This window comes from Phalacrocorax aristotelis, chromosome 2, assembly GCF_949628215.1.
Source record: "Phalacrocorax aristotelis chromosome 2, bGulAri2.1, whole genome shotgun sequence".
Lineage (NCBI taxonomy): Eukaryota > Metazoa > Chordata > Aves > Suliformes > Phalacrocoracidae > Phalacrocorax > Phalacrocorax aristotelis.
Genome location: NC_134277.1, coordinates 4457777 through 4481973, shown reverse-complemented (window position 1 = coordinate 4481973; position 24197 = coordinate 4457777). Strand labels below are relative to the sequence as shown.

The 24197-nt window shown below is 42.0% G+C and overlaps 1 protein-coding gene across 5 annotated transcripts in view; it reads left to right on the top strand.

The window, feature by feature from the left end:
* Window positions 1-5570: 5570 nt before the first annotated feature.
* ADCYAP1R1 (ADCYAP receptor type I) overlaps window positions 5571-24197 on the top strand; it is a 146143-nt gene continuing 127516 nt past the window's right edge. For 4 of the 5 annotated variants that reach the window (XM_075082212.1, XM_075082210.1, XM_075082214.1 and 1 more), the window contains exon 1: window positions 5817-5894. The gene's annotated coding sequence lies outside the window, so the exon portion shown is untranslated. Of the gene's footprint in view, window positions 5895-24197 lie in introns of all 5 variants that reach the window. The other variant, XM_075082211.1, reaches the window with a different exon arrangement.

The following is a 24197-nucleotide window of genomic DNA, read 5'->3' as shown; positions in this document are numbered from 1 at the left end:
CTCTCGCTAGTCTCTACTGAAAGCTGAAGAATCCTGATCCAGCCAGTTCTTATAGGTAATTCATCCTATACATTTAATCCCCTTGCAGACCTCCTGCTGTATCTTGTTCATTACTACTTTGCCCATTTTCTTTCTATCAGAGAAGCTCACACACATTCCCTTCTGTTGACTGCCTTTAGTGGGAATGTAACTTTCACTGGAAGGATGATTCACACAATGTAATTTCTTTAAACAGCTGATCATGAATCACAAGAGTTTGTCAGAGGACATCATTAGCTTATTTACCTGAGAAGCGGAAAGAACAAATTCTGCCCTTCTGCCAAGTGGGGCTGAGGTTCCGGAAAGAGGAGTGAGGTCAGATAGGGAAAATAACTCTGAGTTTATTGGTAACTGTACTCTTGACTTCAAGAAAGGTAGGCTATTGGAGCCTTGCGTTGGTCACCCGAACTGTAAACTTTGTTAGTAGACCATGTGTATCTAAAACATTCCCTTGGGACCAGCAGATACAGTATAGGAGCTGCAGGAGACCCATGGTCTCCTGAAGCAGCAACTGTTGAAAGGAAAGGTCCTCTAGGACATAGAATGGAATCTCAGAATCATTAAGGTTGGAAAAGACCTCCAGGATCATCAAGCCCAACCGTCAATCCAACACCACCATATCTCCTAAACCATGCCCTGAAGTGCCACATCTGCATGTCTTTTAAATACCTCCAGGGATGGCGACTCTACCACCTCTAAAAGGCACTGGATATTTCTCTACCATCTCAAAAGGCACTGGATATTTCTCTCTAGGCAATTGATTGCAACCTAAATGTTGCCTAAGCTGTAGCTATTAAAAGAGCCAACAGAGTCCAGAGAGCTGTGCGGTTGGTCATATGCAGGTATCTATGTTAGAGTGAGCTCAGCATATCCTTACTGTTCGCTGACTATAATTAGATCTCCATTGCCTATGGTGGGAGCATACCACCTAGCTTACGTGCAGATACCTACACTCACCTGTCAAACTGCAAACTGACTCCCTGGGATGATACACCTTGTTATGTCGCAGTCTGTGCAGGCTGGTCAAGGCAAGGTATGGCTACCACCACTTGGATAAGTATGCCCTTCTTTAAAGCTGGCCTGCAAGCTGTCTAGCAGCGTATGCCCTCCTGTCATGCATGCCCAACTCCTGGTGGGTGATTTCTGTGTTTGCAAAAGCCTGAGTCAGAAGCAGGTAAGCCTCACCTGCATGCACTGCGAGCCAAGCTTAACGTGTGTTCTCCTCATCTCATTTTTTTCAAAGCAGTCACCTACAGCATCTTCTGCAGCAGTCCACGTGTGAGGGAAGAGAGGGGAGTTGATGAGGGAAGGTGCAGCTCTCCAATAAACCTCATTACAGTGCTGGGGGAGGCAAAGACAGGCTGGATACAGGAATCAAGGATTTTTATTCAGCCAGGTTCCCTTTGAGGATTGCCAGCTCAACAGCCTCCTGTCCAGTCCCTGGGAGGGAATCTACAGCAGCTGAGCTTCTCACTGATGGCTGCTATGCCACCTTGCAGCATCCTGAGGTACACATCTCTGTGGGCTAAGCTACCTTATATTTAGTAAAAGGTAAGAGTAGGCGCACAACAGGATACCTACAGCTCTTTCTCTACACATAGTGGTGTAGACCTTTTCCTACACACCAAGTATGTCCCAGTTAACCATAACAGATGGGATATTTAGCATGCTGCATTCCCCCTGGCTGTGGACACAGTTCTACTAGTAGAAATGTCTTAAAACGTTACAGCTCATTTACATAGCTTGAAACAGAACAAATGACTGTCATTGCCTGCATAAATAGCTGTTTTCTCCCACTCTCTACCTCCACCAGATCTTGTCCTCAGGAACCAGGAGATGTCTTTTTCTGACTGTTAGAAATCTACTGGTTGGTCAGAAGTGCCTGAGGAATATGCAGACCAGAGGGTCCCATCTGGCATGAGGCATTTCTCAACCTCACATCTTAGCGGCAGCACACGAGAGCTTTCCTTTCCTCTGGGTCTCTTTTAGATCCCTGGCACAGCTGATCATCACATCAGAGGATCTGCAGGCCAATAGGGTCTGGCAGGTGGGATCTCAGCATGGGTGGGAGGCTGTGGCACTATCTAGGGGTAGTTCGTGTCCTGGCAGAGAAGAAAAAGCCAACTGGGTAAGTCTTAATATTTGAGGCTTTTTGAACCTGATAGTGAAAGAGGGTTTAATCTCATTAAACTTTAGAGGTCTACTCTGTGGGTGTTGATGAGCTGGGCTAGTGTTGCCAGTGTGTCTAATGTCAGTGGAGAGAAACAGGCACATTCAGGACACTGTTCCTCCAAGTCATTCTCAACTTCTCCTTAGACTGAGATGGAACATACCTTATCTTCCAGTGACTGCACTGATAAGATCTGACCTTAGTATGAAGGTAGAGATGTTTGACCAGCTCGGACCTAGCTGTTTGATCAACTAAATCACACCTGAGGGGTCAAAATAAAAGAAGAGGATAAGGACCTTCCAAAAAAATACCTGTAACCCAGTCTCAGCAAAGTGTCTTGCCCCTATGTAGGATGACAGATGGATGGCTGTCTAGGTCATTTAGCAGTAACTCGCACTTTTCTCTCAGGAAGCCTTCTCCTGCCCCTGCCAGTCTCTCATGCTGGCCAAGATAATGGCTATTATGCTTTAAACACACTTAAATAATGAAGACCTATTTAATAGACTGCTCATGAGGATAACAATAAAGCATTGTTTGCCTGAAAATGGCTTGTTTTCTCCTAAAGAAAATTGTCTTCTTCGAAGAACAAAGTTCTTAGATAGACTCTCCTGACTATTTCAGTAGGAAACCTGATACAAATATTAGCTGAGATCATCTAAGGCAGTCCAACTGTGGCTGGATATGGGCCACCAGATGATTCTCTTGGCCCATTGCCCTCTCCCAGGAAAGATAGGGAGCAGATGTTGGAGCAGCACATAATAATTGAACAGCTGGGAGCTTTCTTCCATGCTTAGCAACCCAAGAAAATATTTCAGAGTGGAGCTTCTGCTTTTTGAGGCAGGACTGCCATAAATTCTGGAAGCTTTGAGGGGACACAGCTGGGGTTTTGTTTGTTTTGTTGTGGGTTTTTTTTTGTTGTTGTTGTTGGGGGGGAGGGGAAGAGGTTCTTTAAGTCTGCAGAGAAAACATACATGCTTTTTCATGGGAAGAACAAACATTTTGTTGTGGAGGTTTCCTTGTCCTGCATCCTACCCTTTAGGATGCAGAAAAATAAGGCTTGCTGATATACATCTGACTAACAAATAGGCATCTACACCTGATTTAGTTAGTCTTGGCTCCCTTTATACTTTATGAAAATCTAGTCAGATATTTTATACTACGTTTATACTATATTTTATACTATGTATAAAGTATAATGTATAAAGTAGGTGCAATGGATGACATCCTAACACTGCCTCTCTCCTCTTAATGTCTATATAGAGTGCACTGGCCGATTACCTCCATTGTACAATGTAAATATCTATATCTTTTGATTGTTTTCTTTTTTCCCCTTGTATTTAGTGAATTTACTGAAAGCTGTGAGATGTGGCTGGAGAAGATGGCATAACTGGAGGAAAATGTGCAAAGGAAAACTTGGAAAAGTCTAGTTGATTCTTTGGACTGCTCCATGGTGCTGGAATAAAACCAGCACTGAACGCATTTGCAATGTGTCTGCACATGCTTTGCTCAAGAGGCAGCATCTATGCAGCCATGGGGCTGTTACTGCGCCAAGGCACTGGGAGCAGGACTGTCTGGTCGAGCGCTTCTGTTGTGGAGCTATGCCCCCTCAGCTCCTGCACCTGGACTGAGAGCCACAGGGACTATAACATACAAGTAATTGGGTCAGACATTTTCACACTGGACAGGTAATGGGTTTAGTTGCTTTATGATCAAATTACCTTTTTTGCTCCTTTGTTTAATCTGGGAGCAGGGTAAAGGCAAAGAGGATTTGAAATGCATTTCACACGCCAAAGGAAATGGAAGATGGGAGGTGCAGAAAATGAAGGGGAATTGGTAAAAGACGAGCAGAGGAAAGGATTTCCACAACATGAAGAGCAACAGTATCAGTGTCCCAGGTGTTGTGAAATTTCAGGGTTATTAGGAGAACCTCATCAGCAGGCAGGTGCCTGCTCTTACAGCAGAGGTCTCAGAGAATTTGGGTAAGGGCATAGGCATTCAGCATCTCAAGTTCTTGACATGGATCTGTGGGGCCTGAAAGCAATGTGGTACCAAGTGTCTCCATGGGATGCCCTGGCAGAGGGGTCCTCTAGGCCTGCTATCGATGTTCAGATTCCTTTAGCGCTCATTTTCCAGGTCTGGAGAGCCTTCCCTTGAGTGCTGCTCTCTGCAGAAGGGAGCAGTGACTGGATGCTTTTGTGCACTTCCCTTGCAGGGGACACTTGCTACCCTGCTCTTTTTGAGATACAAGTCAAAGGAACCAGCTGGACATCCCTTTCCTTCTCACCAAACACCTCAGCCCTCTCCACAGCTCCACTCCACTGCTTTTCCAGCAACAGGTACCCCTCCTGCACTGCTGTTGCAGGGATCCTGTTGCTCTGTAGCTCTGAGGCAATGCAGGACGGTGCAGATGCTGCGGTTCCTGTGCAGTCACTTCCCTTTCTGGGTGTCTGTGTCTGCTCTGAGAGGGGAGGAGATCCTTTCCACAAGCTCAGAGGGCTCATCCTGGACACTGGCCACCTGCCCATCTGCAAATACCACCTGCAAAATGCTGCTTCTAGGTGAAATTCCTGCTCTGCTTCTCCTCAGTTCCCCTCCCTGCCAACTCCAGCTACTTTATCTCTTTTCTTCGCAATCAACTCTTTGGCATCTCGGGGAGAAATTGCCTCCCTTCGCCGTCCTTCCCCCCTCTTCCAGCAGCAATGCCATCCTCCCTCCCATTACCGCGTTTTGCTGACCCTGTCACACTAAAAAAAAAAAACAAACATCTCTGGGACAGCAGAAACGGTGCTTAGGTGACAGGGAGAAGGAGGATTTGGGGGAGGTAGGAGGATGAAAGAAAAAGGGGGGGGAGAAATAAAGTGTTTGATTTAAGAAATTTAATTTGAATAAACCCCTCCTCCAGCTCGTGTTCATTGGTTTCCTTCGCTTAATGAGACCGGCCAAGGAAAAGCTATTGGTTCCGTATCCTTTTTCCTTTCCTCAGGCTCTTGGGGGAGGAGGTGTTTGCATTTCTCCGCAGGACCAGCTCGCTTTGCAGAGCATTGTCTGGGTATGAGAATCACACACAGAGAGAGAAATACAGGGGCGAGCACAACGCAGCCTTGACTCGCAGGCAGAGCATCTGATCCAGCCTGAACACCCTTCTCCTCCCTCAGCCCACCCCCTACTGCCCGAGCACGAATAATTTCCCCTAAAAAAAAAAACAAAAAAAAAAAAAAACCAAAAACAGGGGGAAACAATAAAAAAAAAGGGAGCGAAAAAAAGTTTGCAAATCTCCTGCCTCCCTTCTTGTTTTTTTTTTTTTTTCCTGGGGTTGGGTTTGAGGTTTCTTTTTTTTTTATTTTTTATTTTTTTTATTTAGCAATGGCAAATTCCTTCACGGCCAGGACCTGGCCCATCCCCTGAGCAAAGGCAGCCTGGACATGACCGGCAGGCGAGGGAGGAGGAATTTTGATTCCCTTCGGAGACGCCGACCCCTCCTCCGCCCGGTGCGAGCCAGGCGGGGGGAGCCCGGCTCCGGCCGCTCACTTCCACCGCGGGCAGCCGGGGCTGGACCGCTTCTGCCGGGGAACCGCTCGGTGTGTCCCCCCCCGGCTGGCTCCGACCCCCCCCCCCGGCACCCGCCCCGCCCCGCCCCGCCGGGGATGCAGCACCTCCAGCACCGGGACGGACCCCTGCTGCGATGGTAAGTCCGTTTCCTCCGGCCTCTTTCTCTGCCACCTCCCGCCCGGAGTGGCCCCGCTCCGGTCCCCCCCGCGCCCCGGCGGGCGGGCAGCGGCAGCCGGGCTCTGCCCCGCTCGGCCCGGCCCCGGAGATGCCGAAGCGCCGCTATAGCAGCCGGCGAGGGAAAAAGAACCGCCGGCTTGTCTTGGAGCGACGTTTATTTACCGGCTTTTCCCTCATCTTCCCCAGGTCCGGGGAATACTTCTTTTTTTTGGGGGGAGGGGGTGGGGGGGGGGGAATTGCATGCGGGGTTTCTGCCTTCAGCCACCGCTGCAGGCTCTGAGGATGCGTCCCCGAGATAGATCTGATTCTTTTCGAACAAATAAATCTCCCTTTGCAAGTGGTGTCAGGTTAACGTGCTCGGTATGAGAATCACGTCTGTTTTTAACACAATATGGCTGGTAAATAAAACCTGATTGCTAACAGACCCGGTGCCGCTGTTGGCATTTTCGAGCTCAAGGCTCCCTTTGCAGTTCTGCATCTTCACCTGCCGCAGAAACTCTGATTCACCCTTCGAGCAGTGCACCAGGACTTCGCTATTTTTACTGCGGGGTAGTAGTAAAAATTGCCGTTAATGTGCCTTTGACCTCTGCTTGCATGCCTCTGTGCACTTCTCCTTATCAGTATTTGAACAGCTGGTTCTAATAGTACCATCTTTATGCAAAGCACATCTGAAGTCCGAGGGGTAGCATACAGGACAGACTCTTTGCCGCTATGCTGTGAATTTAAGATGTGAACAGTTCAAGTATGTACTGGAATCCGGAGAGTTTACAGCTAGGGAAAGAAAGATAATGCCGCATGCTGTTCAGGACTGGAAAATGCATGAAAAAAAAGAGAGGTAGGTTGGTTTGGTGACATACTGGTGTTTATGGCTAGATGATCATCCCGCTTGCATAGAAGCAGGTCTGGAAGAACTCCCTGGGAGTCAGTGGCTTTCCCCTGCATCTAATCTGCTGGTAAACAAAATCTGGCCTTTAGCTTGAAAAAGATATTGGAGTAGGACTGGAAGTCATTATAATAACAATAAGAAATATTAACCAAAGTGAATAAGGCAGCAAAGTGACCTGATTCTCTCCTAGGGTATTATGGATTAGCATCCGTCTTGAGTATGCTAATTACAGTGCACATGTTGGACTGATATAGCAATATGCAACGTAGCTTTTGGGTGGGTTTTTTTTTTTGTTTTTTGTTTTTTTTTTTTAATGTTTTGTAGTCAACAAACAGCAAATGGATTTTCATTTGATGTTGTTCGGGTACATAGCCACCTCACTTGTCTCTTCAGCCCATGCAACACTGCTCAGGTACAGGGGGGAAACGCTTCTGTGGTTAGCCCATGCTAATCAAAGGGAACGTATAATTACTTAAGGTTACTGTTAAGGCAAACTCCTTAAACTGGTGTTGGTATAGCTACAGAGAAAGAACAGGTTATACAAGCATCTGTACTTGGCTAATGCAAAACGCACTGGAGCTGTCTTGAAAGAAGTTGTGCTATAGGATGGGTAAGGCAACACTGCTCCAATTTGATGAATAATTAAGGAACGCTATTCAGTGCAATAACAGGAGTTGGATTAAAGTCGATGTCTGCTGTGTCTCAGTTATAGTTCTGGGTTATGGTCTTCTACCTCTTTTTCCCATGCCTATATTCTGAGGGCAATGGTTGCTGCTTTGTTGTTTATTCAGGACAGCTACGATTGATCTGTTATTGTACCGGCAATCTATCTTGGACATCGTGGAGTGGAAGGTTTCTGTTGTTTGGTTTTGTCCGATTGAAGGCATGTGTGCAGTGACTGGAAGGATAACCATTGGCGCTGAACAGACTCCAAGGTCATGGGGGGCTTTGTGTGTCATAAATACACATATTTATCTTTAATCAGGGAACTAGCTTAGTGGTCACTCCTTGGCTTTAGCTTTCCATCATTTGTTGGGGTCCCTGCAAGAAAATAGGAGGCCTCCTTCCTCCCTGTAGGTTTAAGATGTCTGCTGTTTGTGTGGTGGTGCCACAGCCGCATGTAGCTCTCTAGATCTGCTGTTCTTGGTGTGTATGTGAAGCTCATAAACATGAAGGCAGAAGCTTTGTTGTGGGATGCTACCAGGGAGAGAAAAACAGATGTCTGAGATTGTGGGCTGTGCTGTTGATCACGTTCAGACCTTTGTTCATCATATCTCTCTTCGTTTGGCTGACTGAGCCACCATCCTGGAGATATTTTTTCTGGGGTTGAGTTCCATATGTGCCTACGCCTTTGATAAGTTGAGACCCATGTCCCCAGGCTGATTCATTTCGATGTAGCAGATTTTGTTTTCCTTTCCTTCCTTCTGAGCACACTTAGTACAAACAGTCTAATTCCTAAATTAGCTTAGATTATCTTTTGATGAAACTGCAGTATTTGAGTTAAGAAGCACTGAGAAAAAGTAAACTCAGGACAGGATCGTGCTGTAACTCAGATCTGGCAGAAAGACCTGCAGAAATATCAGGTCTTACAGTTAGTCCTGATTTAACAGGGGACTTACTTATTTGCCACAGTTCTCAGGAGCAGTAAAATGATATCAGGATATAAAACTCAATGGAAATACTGAATTTTATTTTGCCCCACTTCTTGGCCCAGAGAGTGCAGCCTCAACCTTAAGTAAGCAAAGTATATTTTTGTGTTGGCTCACGTTCCTTTGTTTCCATTCCCTGTTCTCCTTTCACATCCAGCTGTCCCATGTTACCTGTGAAGACAACAGGGGCAGGATCAGGTACACCCCACAGTCAACAGAATTTTTGGAGTGAATTTTCCACACCAGTGCAGGAGTGGAACAACTCCACTCAAAGGGATGCAAACACACCAGTGAGGAACTCCCTTTTTTTTCCTATCCATGACTTTAAAGCCATCTTTGCTAATAATGTATCATCAAGGATAACTGTAACATCACTCTGTTTCAGGGTACTCCTGCTGCCTGATGCGTGCAGCATCCCTTGATGAGATGTTTTTCCAGTTCCCTCAGTGCTGAACTTGTTCTGTTCTTAAGAAATGCTTTGTGTACAGAGAGGTATTTGGTAGTTTTCCACAATGCTAACAAGTACTAGAATTCATGTGTTTGTGGTGGCTGTTGAAATGCTGTTTGGATTGTAATGAGCACACACAAATATATGGGAAGAAAGGCAGGCGTTTCTGGAGAGTGCTTCCCATCAGAATGTCCAGTCCTCACCCCATTGCTTTGCTTGTGTTTTATTCTCTGACCACCATTTGCTCTCTCACTTTATTGATCTGTCTTCTTAGGCTTGAACTTTTAGCTTCACAAGACAAACTAAGGTCTTGTGTAAAACAAGCCAGATTGTTCACGTCTTGTTTATGTAATTCACCGCAGTTCATTGATTGTATTCCCATGCAAGGTGATGGGCTGATATGTAGAGTAGCAGGATTAATAATTTCAGGGTAGAACTTCTTAGGAAGCTCTAAATCATTCAATTTCCTGAAGAAAAGATAGAATCATCATCACACGGAACCTTTCAAGCTAACGTGGCTGTTGTGCTGAGGAATATTCTCTTGGAAAGGTTCCTGCAGAAATACACAGAGGCAGTTGCAGGGACTCTGCTGCTCTGATTCTATGCTACTGTTGAATCCAAATTCTTCTGAGGTAATCATCCCATGAACTGAACTGAACTGATTTGCATTTGACATTAGAGTTTATCTGCCCCAGAGACATCGCAACAGTCTCATTCCTGCTTATTTCCGTTGTCACATTTTACTCTTGGATGGCGTAAGGTAGGACTATGTTCTGAAACTGCTCTGATCTGCTTGTTTGACAGACTCTTTTAAACACGAAGTTTTAAAAGATGTAAAAATGTCTGCTTAATACCACTGTTTATAAATAAAACAAAACTAACAAACCGCAAACCATTACCTCAATATTTCTAGCTTTTGTTATCATAACTCATAACTCACTCTAACGCTGACAGAAAAGGGGATAAATATTTATATGGTCTAATTATTCTTCTTAATAATAATGATGGCAATAGCAATAATAATAATAATAATTTATTTTATAACTTGTTGGAAATACTGATGTCTAAGAGCTCCCTACTGATCATGCAACATCAAATTTCTGCCACATGTTTGCAGGTTTGTTCATGCGATGTTGAGGCATTTCGTGAAAAACCTCAATCACAGTGGGTTTTGCACTCCATTAGAGATGATTGGGTCACGATTGCTCAGGAGTTGCAAATGGAAGGATAATTATAGTTTGTTATCTATGATTTGTTGGGCCTGCTAAATGGAGCTGAGGGTTAGGGCAGGAAAAGCCCTTTTAACTGCATGGTGGCTTAATAGCCTAGATTTTTTATTTTTATTCTTCAGTTCCTCGGAATCAGGCAAGATTTGCAACTTTCTTTTCTGGCAAGGGATAATATATTGACCTATCTGATTGGGTGGGGATTCTTAAGGAAAAATGCCTTACTGAAGGGAAATGTGACAGAATCACGTTGTTCTTTTGCAGGGAGTAGATGTATTATTAGGTCCATCTCTGAGGAGCAGAAGAGGTATAAATGGCCTCATTCTCAAGGTGAAAACTTGACCCCAAAGGATCCCCTGGCAAAACTATCTTTCACTTCATGTCGAGGAAGGCTTTCTCACTCAGGGGAAGTGTTTGGCAACCTGGGTGACATTCATCTGCTCTCACTTAAGCATCTGAAAACTAGATGGTCACATTCAAGCTAATCACCCCAATTCACTACCTTATAAGTGGGGAGAGGTGGTTCATCTCATCCTGAAGTGGGTCAGATGAATCGCACTATTGAGGTTCTTGCAGCAGCTGGCTCAGAGAAACACATCCAAAATCACTGAGATGAATCCTTCCATGGTATCTCAGAGATATCCCGTGAAGCATAATTCCTCTCCTGCTCCCATCTTTGCTTGGGTGGGAAGGCTGCTAATTTTTTGCTAGCTCATAGCAATAGCAAATTGTGATGGGCATTAAGTTTTCTGAAAAGCCCAAGCCTGCTCTGGTGACCCCCACATCTTCCTCACCCACATCTTCCCTTTATGGAACCAACAGCAGACTCAGCCTGTCCCCTGCAGGGAGAATTCATGCCACGCGTCCCAGGCAACATCTTATCCATTTGCCTTTTTTGTTTTGTTTTAATTATTCATTGATTATTTTAAATCTCAGAGGCTTCCTCAGTGTATCGATAGTTTCTGTCTTCAGAGCGTGTCCAGTTACTAAGAGGGATTTGCCAGCTGAAGCTCGTATGCCATTTTGTGAACAGGTGGGGATACATCAACACAGGGATGCATCTAGGATGGCTACATGATTTTCTGCAGGCAGATGAAAGCTTGCTCTGCCTGTTCTCTGAGACAGCCAGAAGCTGTGCAATGTTCCATGCCTCATCTAATATACCCTGCTTGTGAATAGCTACACTGTAATTTGCAAGAAGGTGGAGATGAATGCTGACCAGATGTCAATAGCTTAGGGTTGGCACCTTGTGCAATACCTTTTTGACGATCTTGGAGCACATTACATGGTTAGAATTAGGTGATCTAAAAGACAACTTTTTTTTTCCATTAATAAATAGCTCAATGCTTTCTTATTATAACACATCCACCCTCTGTCCTAAACTAACAGAATCGCCCAGCTAGTTGATAAATGGATTTAACTCACACCTTCCTCCTTACCTAAGTCCTTTAAAAATATCTACTGAAATCCAAATAATTGATAAAATTATATACATGAACCTCTCAGAACACATTGATATGTAGACTGGAATTAAATTTGTTGTAGTAAGAGATACACTTCTCCACAATGGAAAGAAATTATATTTATTTGGAAAGGGAGTTTAAAATAGCTAATGGTTAAGGAACTCTTATTTCTTTTTCCTGGAATAGTAAGACTTTATTGTGTCATAACAACTCTGTCTCTGCTCTTAATGTCACATTTTTGAAGCAGGTTTATAGAAGGATTTTTGTTTCTATCAGAAAGACAAAATGGCACATTCATGGTCACCAGTAAAAAACATTTCCTTTAAAAAGCAATTTTCGTAATAATGACCTTAGTATATGTATCTAAATCCTTAAATTGATGTAACTAATACCAAAAGCCAAATATGAGCTTGGGCTTAGTACATATCTAAGATGTTGGACACACAACAGAACTTTCTTAGAGTTGGCCTAGAAACAAATTATAAAAGAAGCCAGCACGAGTACATTATATAAAGGCCCAAGTTAAAGTTAGTAAAGTTACTCATTTCCTGTGTTTTAGAGAGCTGGATCTTTGGACTCTTTCCAGGAGTTTTGTGCTCTAACTTAAGATGCAGAGGAGAGCATCAGAAATACCGCAGATGCTTAAGCTCTTCATGACTAAGGCTGTGAATGTGTCACAGCTGTCAGTGGAGCTTTGGATTCCACAATCCATGCTCATTCATTCAAGTTGCATGAAGTTTGACAGCTTGGATAGTGTTTTTGTGCCAGTGAATGGGCTAGTTAGCCGAGATGATTACGTACAGTGGGCGAACAGCTGGAACAAACTTCATTAGAGAACAGTACTTGGTGACTGCAGAGGAGAGAGCAGCATGAAAAGCCGTTGTTAGCCATGTTGAAGTTGCTTCTCTGCAGCATTCAGGTCTCTGGACACTGCACTGTGTTCTCTAGCTTTTTGTTCTCTGGCTTGCTCTTTGTACCACAGCTGGATGTAGTAATGATGGTCATGGAAAAGAGCCTTCAGAGACTACTAAAGTCTGAATGTTATTCAGAAAAGTAGAAGAAATGAATGTCACAGGCTCTTTGGTTCCCTCAGCAAGTATACCCCTGGCAGATTTTCACCTCTGGTATTCAACTTGTTCCCTTTCCTCTCTATGGAAGAGTTGCAGGTCTCTTTTGCTAAGATATTTTCTACCATGCTGACCAGAAATGATGTTCAGCTCTGAGATGGAGACATCTAAAGATAGGTGTGTATTTTGAAGTGTCTACCTGTATTTAAGTACATAAGCTCCTGTTATAGTCAAAGGAGATTGAGGACACAGTTCAGTCACCTAAACATAGGTGTTAAGTGCCATCTGAGATCCGCTGCGGTATCTGAGATCCGCTGCGGTATCTAAGATCCACTAGGGATGTGTAGGTATGATGCTTATGTACACCGCATCTTTTACCCTCTGTATGAGGGCAGGTAAGATACCCTGGCATACTGGTGACACCAAACACCAGGGTTTAGGCTACTGTTTCTGGCCCCAGGCCAGTGCCCAGTGAATGTAGATAAATATAGGTATCTACTATAGAGTGAGCTCTGTAACTCTTTAGCCTGCAAAGTCTTCAATAAATGGCACTGAGATGGTTTAATCCGCAGTCTGAGTCCTGTCCTGGGTTTGTGATCCCTCCAGATGGTTTAGAATGAGATTGAGCAAATCTTGGCCTACTGAGGCTCTTACCACACACATACAGGGTTCAGTTGGTTTTCATATTCTTCTTTCACGCAGGGCTTGGAAATACCCTTTGGTATTGCTGTCTTGGGATATCACAGTTAAGATTCTGGACCACAAAAGAATTACTACCTTGCAGGTGTATCTACTTAGCTCCAAATCATTCCTGGAATTATTTTCCCTGGGATGACCTTGAGGCTGTATTTGCTTTTCTCCAGATTCAACTACCACAGGCAGCTCCTGGTCATCCTGTGATTGAATAATCTAGGTGTTTTTCTCCCTATATAATTTATGGCTGAATATTCCCAGCCTGTGCTTCATCTTTTAGTATGTTGCCTTGTACAGCTCACTAGTCTGTGCCAGCTCTGTCCTGTTACCTTAGCCATTCTCCCTTCATCAGTGCATCATCACTGTCCTAATCTCAAGTAGAGGAAAAGGTCAATCCATGGCAGATGTTCTGGGATCATACCTATGATCTTGCTTTACTTTCCTTATGACAGCCTGACTGAATATAGTCGCACTTTATCCTGACACTTCTGGGTGTCCAGGACACAGCTCTTTTTTTTTTGCCCAGCTTTCTCTCCCCTGTTACTTCTACGTTTTTTGAATGTTTGTGATTCACTAGCTTCAGTCTGGAGTTTTTCCTTGTGACTTCTTTTCCCAGTTTCCTTGAGACATCCTAAAGTTTTTGCATCTTTAATGCAAAAAGGCCTTTCTGTCCAAGTTCCCTAGTGCTGTTGGCTTTACCACCTGATTGTCTCAGTTTATATAAACTCTCTTGTTTAGGACGAAGAATGTCAGCTACTCACCTACTCTGGTGAAGGTTTATATTGGTTTTCTTTGCTTTCTTTTTCCTGGCATGTTGTCTGTCTCCAGAAAAAATGGAGCTAGGGCCAAGGTGATTAAAGCAAAACATGACCTATTTAAAGCAAAACTCTTCAAAGCACCAGGCTTTAACATTATTCTGATAGGCCCAGCTTCTTCAAGCTCTTCTGGGGAGCTTTGTGTGCATCCGTTAGGAAAAATTCTGATGTAATTTTCCCTGAAAGAAAAAGGTTTTATTAACTTCTCAATATCCATTTTATCTGTAGCTTCCTCATCTGGCAAAATAAGGCTTACATCTTCCTAGCAGAAACAATAAAGAATTCTCCAAACTAAGAGTCCCCCTTTTGACTCTATTGTCTCGATTTTTCTTTTTTTCTTCTGATAGCTCATTAAATTGACCTCTTGCTTTCATTCCCCCTGTCCCTACTGAATTAGAGCAACAAGGGCATAATTTAGTTACTCTGCTATTCCCACAGAGCTTCTGGGACAAACCTCAATAAGTAGATTATGTATATTTTGCAGCAGTTTCATGTACGCCACTACTGCATTATGCTGCACAACGGATGCATGACCCATTGTCTGATCTATTCATGGCCACAAAAAGTTTAGTATATGAAATGCCTTTTAAAATAAAGGTATGAAAGCAGCAGTGTGACAGCTCAACCACACAACTTAGATCAGATCATTTATAACACATAGCTGTTTTCTTAAGAGGGGAAAAGGAAGCTCACCTGAAAATTAACATGCCGTTCATTTCTTCACTGACTGGAGAAACTCTCACCTGATAATCTGCTTAATGAACTGACAGACTATTCCATACTGCATGTCATATACTGAAAGGTCATAATTTAAAAAACCTTTCATTTAAATCAGAGGTGGTCTCAATTTTCAGACCATCACATATAATTTCCCTTTTCTTTCTAAGTACTTGCTCTAAACATACAACATTTTTGCATTTGCAGATTTCTGGGTGGGACTAAAAGGCTGTCCATTTTCTGCTGCCTTTATAAGTGGTGGAGTCCAAATTTCAATTCTTTTGATCCCAAAGTAGGTTTCTAAAATTATTCATGTGAACTGGACATCCTTTTTATCTCCATTAACTATGTGGGGATACTGGGCAGTGAGTGCTATGGAAAAGCCAGGTAAGCCAGACAAGATGATCTAAAAAAGTTAATTGAAAACTACCCATTTAATCTAAACTAGCCAGATTGAAAAGAACATGCAGGTGTGTCTGACTGCAGGTCCAAGCTAATCCATATCACTCTCTTAGCAGCATGTTCAGTCTTGCACTTTATAAATCAGTTTTGAGAGCTTTAACACAAAATGTTACAGCTTGTGATTCATGGGCTGGTTCCAACCCGCAAAATTTTTCTACGCTTTCTGCTGTGTCCTTGACGTTTCCAAAATGCATCACCCTAGCGTGCTACTAGTTCTGTGTGACTCTGAAAAATCACCAGCTTTAGTGCCTCGATATTTACATTTCGACTGAAACAGCTAAAAGATCAGACGAGAGATCATAACCTGTACTACAGAAAACAGTGTGCATTTGTAGCGGGAATGACAAATATGAAGCACACAGACTTGAAGATGGCTGGATCTATCTTGCTGTTTTACATCTCTGCAACTGTCCTCAACATATAATAATCTCCATCTTTCCTCAAAATGCATCTGAAGACTTAGCTTCCTCGGCTGGTGGAGCAATTTAGATCAGAATGTTGTCCCATCATCCTCCTGCCTTGACTTTCAGCACTTCTAAACATTGTGTTAACCTTTGGGGCAATTTTTTTCCCCTGTAAGATCAAGAAGGCTAAGAAAAATGACTGAAATAAGGGAACATGTAGAAAGAAAAAAATCTACTGTGGTCTAAATTGAACTGGTAGTAGTGACATCATCTGAAGTTGACCTTAGCCTTCAACAAAGAGCTAGTCTCTAAAAAAGTATAAACCCCTCCATACTCAGCGAAATGAACCGTACTGGTTTGCCAGCCTATTTAATAATCAAATGAGCAAAACAAATGCACATTTCTTCAAGTACTTTCTGCTCCCCTATGTGCCATATTTGTTCAGTACTGTTTTTGCTATGTGCCCTCTATGTTCAGCTGGGATTCAGGCTCTTCCCAATGCCATTACTTCAGCCAATATTAAGATGAGATCCATGGCTGGCAGCTCGGTATTTTCATGTCTGGCTTTACAAAACGTTCTGTATGGTTCCACACCTTGTTCTTTATTGCCTCTATCAGTAGACTGCTGTCTTTAGTGACCCATAAGTAACAACACAAAGCAGGTGAAGTACAGTGTGACTTATGCACTGCTGCGCTTGTTCTTTTGAGTTTTCCTCTCCTAGTTTTCCATGAGCAGCTTTGGAAGAGCTCCTACACAATGTTTTGCAATAAGATAAGGAAAGGAACCACTGTAATTCATGTCAGCGATGTTGAAATATTTGTCAAATATATTCTTCCTGCCTGTTGCAACTTGGCCTTACTACTATACCGTTGAATTGAGAGATGACTCTGATTTCATAATATGCCTCTCAGTAAATATTCTACCAATGTTCTTTGAATTCTTTTAAAATAAATCATTTAAATGAATCAGTCTGTACACTGAAACTCGTTCATTCATTTGGTGATTTCTTCAACATGTTGCTCCAATAGCAGTGAAGCTCCATTGCAAAAACACAACACCCTGCACATGAGACACTTGGAGAGCTTACAGTTTAAATAGATTTCTACAATATACCTGCATCTGGTATACACTGAAGGAGCAGAAGAATATAGGGTTCAATTAATTTTTCCCAAAGCACTAATTTAAAATAAATCAGATTACTTGTGCCCCAAAATGGCCTTTTCCCCCCTCTGTCCATTAGGGGAGTTTGGGATGACTTGCTCATCTATAAATATCCACAAAGTATATGTCTGAGGTTACTGAAGGGAAATCCACTTTGATTTGCATAAAGTTATATAGAAGATCTGAAGAAAAACTAGCAGCTGAGTACAGTTTCTCTGAGGTTTCATATGCTATTGCTATCAAAACACTCTCTCAACCCTCGTCATGGATTTACAGAGGCCTTCCTTGTCAAGGATGGGACACTAGGGTTAGCAGATTTAAAGAAAAAAAAAAAAAGAAAAAATACTTCATAGACTTGTAGAATGTAAAAGTTAAAACTTACTCTTTTTCTCCCAAAGGATTTCTTTAAAGTATCACTGTCATTATCCTAAATTAGTAGTTAATACGGAATGATCTGTGGAAAACTCACAACCTCAGAGCTCTTAAGTGTTCAGAGAAGCACAGACTCATTGCCAAACATTTGTCAGTTGCGTAGGATTTGCAATGTGCCTTTTTATTTTTATGATACGCAATGACAGAAATTTCTGTTGTGTTTTCAAGATAAAATACATCTCCTTAGATGAGGAAGAAACTGCTTTCAAGAAGATCTGTTCAACAATGGTGCATTTGCTTGACTCGTCACTGGCATGAATACCAATTAGAGTGGAAATGGTTAGGAAAACAGATAATCATTTACACTGCTGTAATGGGAGGAAAACAGAAAGAATCTGCAGTAACCTGGGAGAATCTGATTTTGAAATGAGTTGCTTTCTATGCAACTTTTAATAAATAAGGTATTTAACAAACACCGCAATTACAAATAATGCTCAGGCAAAATGGTGGCCCAGAGACTGTTCTCATAGGCAGTTTGGATAAGGCCATGCTAATTTGTGGTAAAGCAGTTTAATGGAGTGGGTAAAGGCAATGACATGTTCCTTGACCTCAAGGCCAAGCAAAGGTCCCAGTCCTCATGTGTTTAGCAATGTAGCTGTAACATTAAAGTCTCATTTTTTCCATGCCCCTGCTATGAAATCACCACTGGTGGCTGTTGCCTACTCGGTTCACTTCCTTGAGCTCCTTCTTATTCATGAAGAAGTAGCTGACAAAACACTTACTGATGTAAAGGTGGGTGATCAATTTAACATAAAAGCAAAGGCTCCTGGCTCGCTGGACAGATAGTTTTTTACCTTGGTAGAGGATTGCTCAGTGGTTATTGAATTGTTGCCATTGACAGATGGATTCTCTGTTGTCCAGCTGTTTACTTGGACAGAACACTGTTGCTTTTAGACCTTTTAAATATTTCTTGGTCTAGAGGCCACACAAAGGAGAGTTACAGAGATCCAGATTATGTTTTTACACAAGGGGAAGGGAAATAGAAGACTAGAAACTGCAAGGAGCTAGGGACACACCAGAAGTGAACTTGACTATGGGGAGATGTCCTGGTTCTTGGATAAACATAACAGTACATAACCCCTCCTTGACACTGCCAAGGAATCTTAGGAAGTAGGATCTGACATGGACACCTGTCAGTGGTAATGAGAAAGTATTTTCAAAGCTCAAATTATATGAAATGATTTTATGTTAGTGAAGTCTTTCCATGTATTCTGTTTGGCTTGTTGTCTGTAAGTCTTGGCTGAGTCCTCAGTAGTTAAAACAAATAATTCTGTTCCTTAGTTGCTGCCTGTTATAAGCTACATCTCTTTTCAATGAATTTAGCCACTATTTGCTTCTTAGTCTGCAGCAGAACTGGTGACAGGGGATATCTGCATGTGTGCTCCTGTTTGAATGTATTTCAGCAGAATAGGTTATCAAGTTCTTGGGATACAAGGGACTCTACGATTGTGGAATACACTGGCTGTGCTGATGCTGCAAAATTAAAGATCACTAGAGAGCATCCTGGACCTCTGGAATTTGGTCACTAAACTGTTATTAAATTATTATTAAATTAATGTTAAATTATTTGTATGGTATGTTGAATGGGTTTGCAGACAGGTCAACTAAGATTTTTCTTTAAAATGCCTGGGCACAGTTCAGAGGTTATTAAATTTCATGCATCATTCCCAACAGGCAGTTTGCAGATGGCCACTCTATTTGAAGGGCTGAAGAGGGTAAAAACCCTATATGTACCATGTTGGCCTCAATGCAAAATAAGCATACATCTAAATTACTCCGGGGGCAGGATGGGAGGGGAAGTGTGGCTGAAAACACCACCACATGTGAACAGACAAAAAAATTCTGCCTTCTGCCTCCCACGTTCCCTAGCTCCTGTGTTATTCTAGGTCTCCTGGCAGTGCTGTTGGACTGCAGAGGGGAGTATCTGAAGGCAAAATCCCTTGGCTTAGTCATGACTCTATGCTTTGGTATCTCATATCGTGGCAAGTCTGAACTATGGCTTTTCTGGAGCATCAGAGTTCAATCTCCACGTGAAGTAAGGACTTGGCTGAGACAGAGCAGGAGAGATCTCCCTTGGTGGGCAGACCTGCTTCTCCAGAGAATTGGAAAGTGTGTTGGAAGAGAACGCTGGCTGCACATCAAAGAGTCTGCATGCTCAACTTGCAGATTCCTAGGAAGTCGTTTCCTTAGTGACAATAACAACAGGAATAATTTTAGAGTATTTTCTTCATGTCTGTTTTTAGTGTTTTACATATATTCAGAAGTCAAAGAGTACAACTGGCACTTCCCTGCAGAAATATTTTTTTTTTTTTCTGGCTGTTTTTCCTTTCTACGCTTTTGTAGCCCACACAAGCGCATGGAAATTCTTGTTTATAATGGGCATCTGTCTTTCTTAATATTGGCATTTTTAAATCTGCAGACACTGTGGGAGCTGAAGGAATAGACCTTGCAGGAATCTTAATGTATCTTGTAAATGATATCAAATGGGTGGTTATCTCTGCAACGTGAGTGCTGCAGGCCTCAATGCTGCAGGGTAGACGCACCTTCAAGCCTACCCAGCTCAAAGGGAAGGCACTCATCAACTCTGAAAACTAGTCTTGTAACAGGAAAAAGTAGGAAAGTGAACTAGAAAAAAACAACAGAAAAAATTTGTTTAAGAAACTAATCTTGACATAAGCCAGCAAGTTCCATATTTGCCACTATACACAGTAGACTTTAAAAATAAATTATGGAACCTGATTTTTTTTGGGTGGGAAAAAAAGAAATTAGCTGAAGAATTGGATGTCTGTAGCAATAAAGAGTGAAGTTTACAGCAAAGTAAAATTACAGTAAGTTTACAGTAAGCAGTGAAGAAGTGAAACAGAGGTATAACAAGGGATAAAAGTGAAAGGACCTACGAGCTATGACAGAAGGAATTCCTAAGAAGTAAAACCCTAAAGATAGTACTAAAGAGCAAACTCTGTTATTATGTCTGAATTTGGAGTGCAGTCAGTATAGGCTTCCTCTTTAACCAAAGATGAGACTAGGCATCTGCAAGGAGTGACAGAAGTCAAAATATGATTCATGCCATGGAGGTGTCTGGCTCTTTTTATTAGCAGTAGAAAGAGTTTAAAATATCTCTGCTCATAATTTAAATGCTAATAATTAACTGGGGAGAGCTCAAGCCCTGGTGACCAGGAGCAGTACACTCAGCTCACTAAAACCACATGATACTTTCTTTGCTCAGGACGTATTCAACAATTCAGTGTCATGAGGAAATTTATTTTTCCTTCCTTAGGACAGTGGGGCTTAAGACATTTTGTGTATGTGCATTTCCAAATGTGTTTTTAATTTGTGTTCAATTTTGACACAGTAAATCATGATTAAGTTGTGAATTGTTATGAAATAAATCAGAATGCATCGTATGGCATGGACTACTATAACAAAATTAATTTAAAAGTAGTAATTAAAATAGATGTCCACTTAAAATCTTGCTGAAATACCTTCCCCAATTATCAGAAAGAATTTCCAAAGTGTGTATCCCAAATCAGTTATCATCATCCTTTCTTTTGGGGGAAAAAGAAAAAAGTTAAAATGTGAATGATAAATTGAAATAGTACTTATGATTAAAATATAGATTGCTCATTTGCTATTTTAACACTTTGATTTGAACCATTAATTTAAACGGAAATCCCCGATAACTAGGCAGCAAGGTTAATTAAACTCAAGTCCTGCTTTGGACTGCTTGTGCTGAGATCCACATTTCACACCAGTGGTTTGGTGCCAAATTTCCGGCTCTCTAGTGAACTGTTCCTTGCTCTTATTCAACTACTTTTTTTCTGTAACTCACCATTGTTAAGCAGTTCCAGCCTAGACTTGAATCTGTATCCTTCCATCAAAAACCTGATCAGGTTTGACTCAGCTCTGAAACTCACGGGTGATAAAATCTGAGATTACAAACTGTGCACTGCATGTGTATTTTACATTAAACCACTCAGTAGTATCTAAGAAATGAAAGTGATTTTTCTTAGCTTCAGCCTTCCGGGCTCTTTTGTGGGTGAATGTGTTAGAACAGAATACCAAATTAGGAATTAAAAGATTTACTAGGTTAAATCAGAGAAATCCCATATGGGATGCAGAATGATATGTTGGTTAGGTATTGAGGAAAGGGGAGGTAAAAGGGATGAAAAAAAGAAGCACAATAAGAGTTTAACAAATTAAACTGACAATGCACTGTTTAATGTGCATGATAAGAATACATTAATTAAATGGCAAATGAAATAGCAGGAGAATTTGCTGCATATTTTCAGACTGAAAAATATTTCTCGTCAGAAAATTAGAATATATGCATTACCAAGACCCATTTGCACTTGTTCTGTCAAGAGTAACAGAATGAATCTACCAGTTGATCATTAAAATTATAGAATCATAAAATCATAAAGGTTGGAAAAGACCTCTACGATCATCAAGTCCAAGCATCAACCCAACACCCCGAGGTCTCCTAAACCGTGCCCTGAAGTGCCACGTCTGCACGTCTTTTAAATACATGAGCATTTTATGAGCATCAGGTGTGAGGTATAGTACATAGAAGAAAAAGAGAGAAAAAAAAAACCAAACAGTTGTGTCATAGGAAGACCTTGGGTTTATAAGTTCTGTAGTCTGAAGTCCATGAAACCACTGTAGCTGTCTGAAGACACCACCTCCAGCTGACTCCACCATCTTGTCACCACCTCTTGAATCTGCCAGCTGAGCTGCTTGCGAGAGCGCTCCCTAACTTGACTGTATCACGTTGACCTTGGTTTGTAAAGCCTTGTTATTTAAGCTAACCCAATTTATTTGGAGTAAAGTGGGTTAGGCAATGCTTGTACAATCAGCTCAGCGGGCAGATCGGAGGCTGTGCGGCACGGATTAACGTCTCTAAGCTGACTGGGAGTAACGTTCTTTTCAGCATGGCTACAGCTGGAGAGAGAGATGTCTGCAGCCTAATGCAGGTGTCAAGAGCTGGCAGTTGACTGAAGCACCTCTATGGGATTTTGAAACAATGGTGGGCATCTCATTTCTACAGAGGGTCAGCAGCAGGAAAGGGTTGACATGTTTTCATGAAGAAATCTCAACTACCTTTCAGCTAACAGAAACAAATTCTATTGACTTGCTGAAAAGTATTTTAAAAGGAAAACATTGTGAAAGAAGTAGAGAGAATTTTGTGTTATTCCCTACACTGGTGATCAGAGGAGATAATTCTGGTACTCAGTGATAAATGAGTCCTATGAATATCTGTAATACGGAGGCTATCTAGACACGAAGAACTGTACGCTCTCATCTCTCAAGCAAGTCACTCAAGAGCAGAAGTTGCTACCTATGTCTTCAGAAATGTGGGCCTTGCATTTGCTTTATGGCTTCACTGATATGCAAAATAGGAGTGGTAACCCTAGTGCAAATATGGATTATTTCTTCAGAAACTTTGTATATTTCATTGGAGGTAAAATAGCCCTAAAAGACTAAGATTGCCTTTGGTGTGTTTTTGCAGGCATGAGCAAACTAGAGGGTTTGGTTTGCTTTGAAAAACAGATTAAAAACACAGAGGGGAAAAAAAACCACATTAATTTCCATTTTAGAGACATGCTGTTCTCTTTAGAAGACAAGGAGCATGCTGGCCTTTTGGATTGGAGCTGGATGACTGACACTGAGTAACATATTTCTGTACTTAGGGTTTATTCACCTACATATTTATGACCTGAAAGTCCTAATGTCCTGGTTTGGTTTGGGGTTTTTTTGGCAGAGTTGTTTTAATGTAACCCTGCATATTTAAAAAAAAAATTATTATTATTTTCATTACTGGCTTGAAGATAACATAGAATACAGTGACTTCTTTGCAGAACGTGAGCCAGAATTATTTTTGTAAAACCAGTGATTATTGCCCATCAAGGAAGGTGTTGTGATCAATTAGAGCCAAGAAATTCTGGATGAAATTAAACAATCCAAAGGGCATCTAAATCCATGTCACAAAATTTTGGTTTCATCTAAGTGGGAGACACGGACGCACCCAAAATGTGCAAAATATTATTGGAAAAATTATTCTCTGCCTCACACAGCATTCTCATTTCATGGTTATTTCTGAATAAGGCAGTCCTCAATAAAATACCCAGTTCTTTGGGCATGTCTATGGCAGCCAAGCTGCGCCCTGGAGAGTCCTCTAGTTCATTGCACAGTGGCTGTGTACCATCCTACCCAGACTCCATCACAAAATTATTTCGCTTGTCCAAAACAGCCTCACACTGTGCTAACTTCAGGTTATCAGACATTTTGTTTTATTTGGCAAGAGGGGATCATTCTCTTCTTTTCCCTTATGTGTCCCTGTGCCCCTACCCTGGTCTCCCCAGTGAATTACACATTTCAGAACAATGTACAAACTCATCCCATGCTTCATTTACTCCAGCTGACAACAAACTCTAGGGACGGAAGCGAACTCTGGGATGTAATGAAAGAAATAGCATAAAATGTGAACTCACCTGTTCTACTGCAGGTGGAGGATTTTTATTTTTATTATTATTGGGTTTTTTTTTGCCTGGTGCCTCAAATGAAATGCTGGTCTTTGCTGCAGAATACACTCCCAGGGGACATCAACAAAAGACTCTAAGCTGTTAATTCACAAGACTGGGCTGAGGCAGAAAATAAATGTACAGGCAACTCACAGTTATTCTGTGGTACCGCTACCTAGTTCCTAGGATTGCTTTTACGTTTAAAAGAAAGGATGTCTTAGAGGTTATCAGGCTATTAGCCAATGCACAGATGAACCATTAAACATTAAACTTTGGCCTATATTTTGCTAGCTGACTCTCACATACCACTGGTGCTCTCT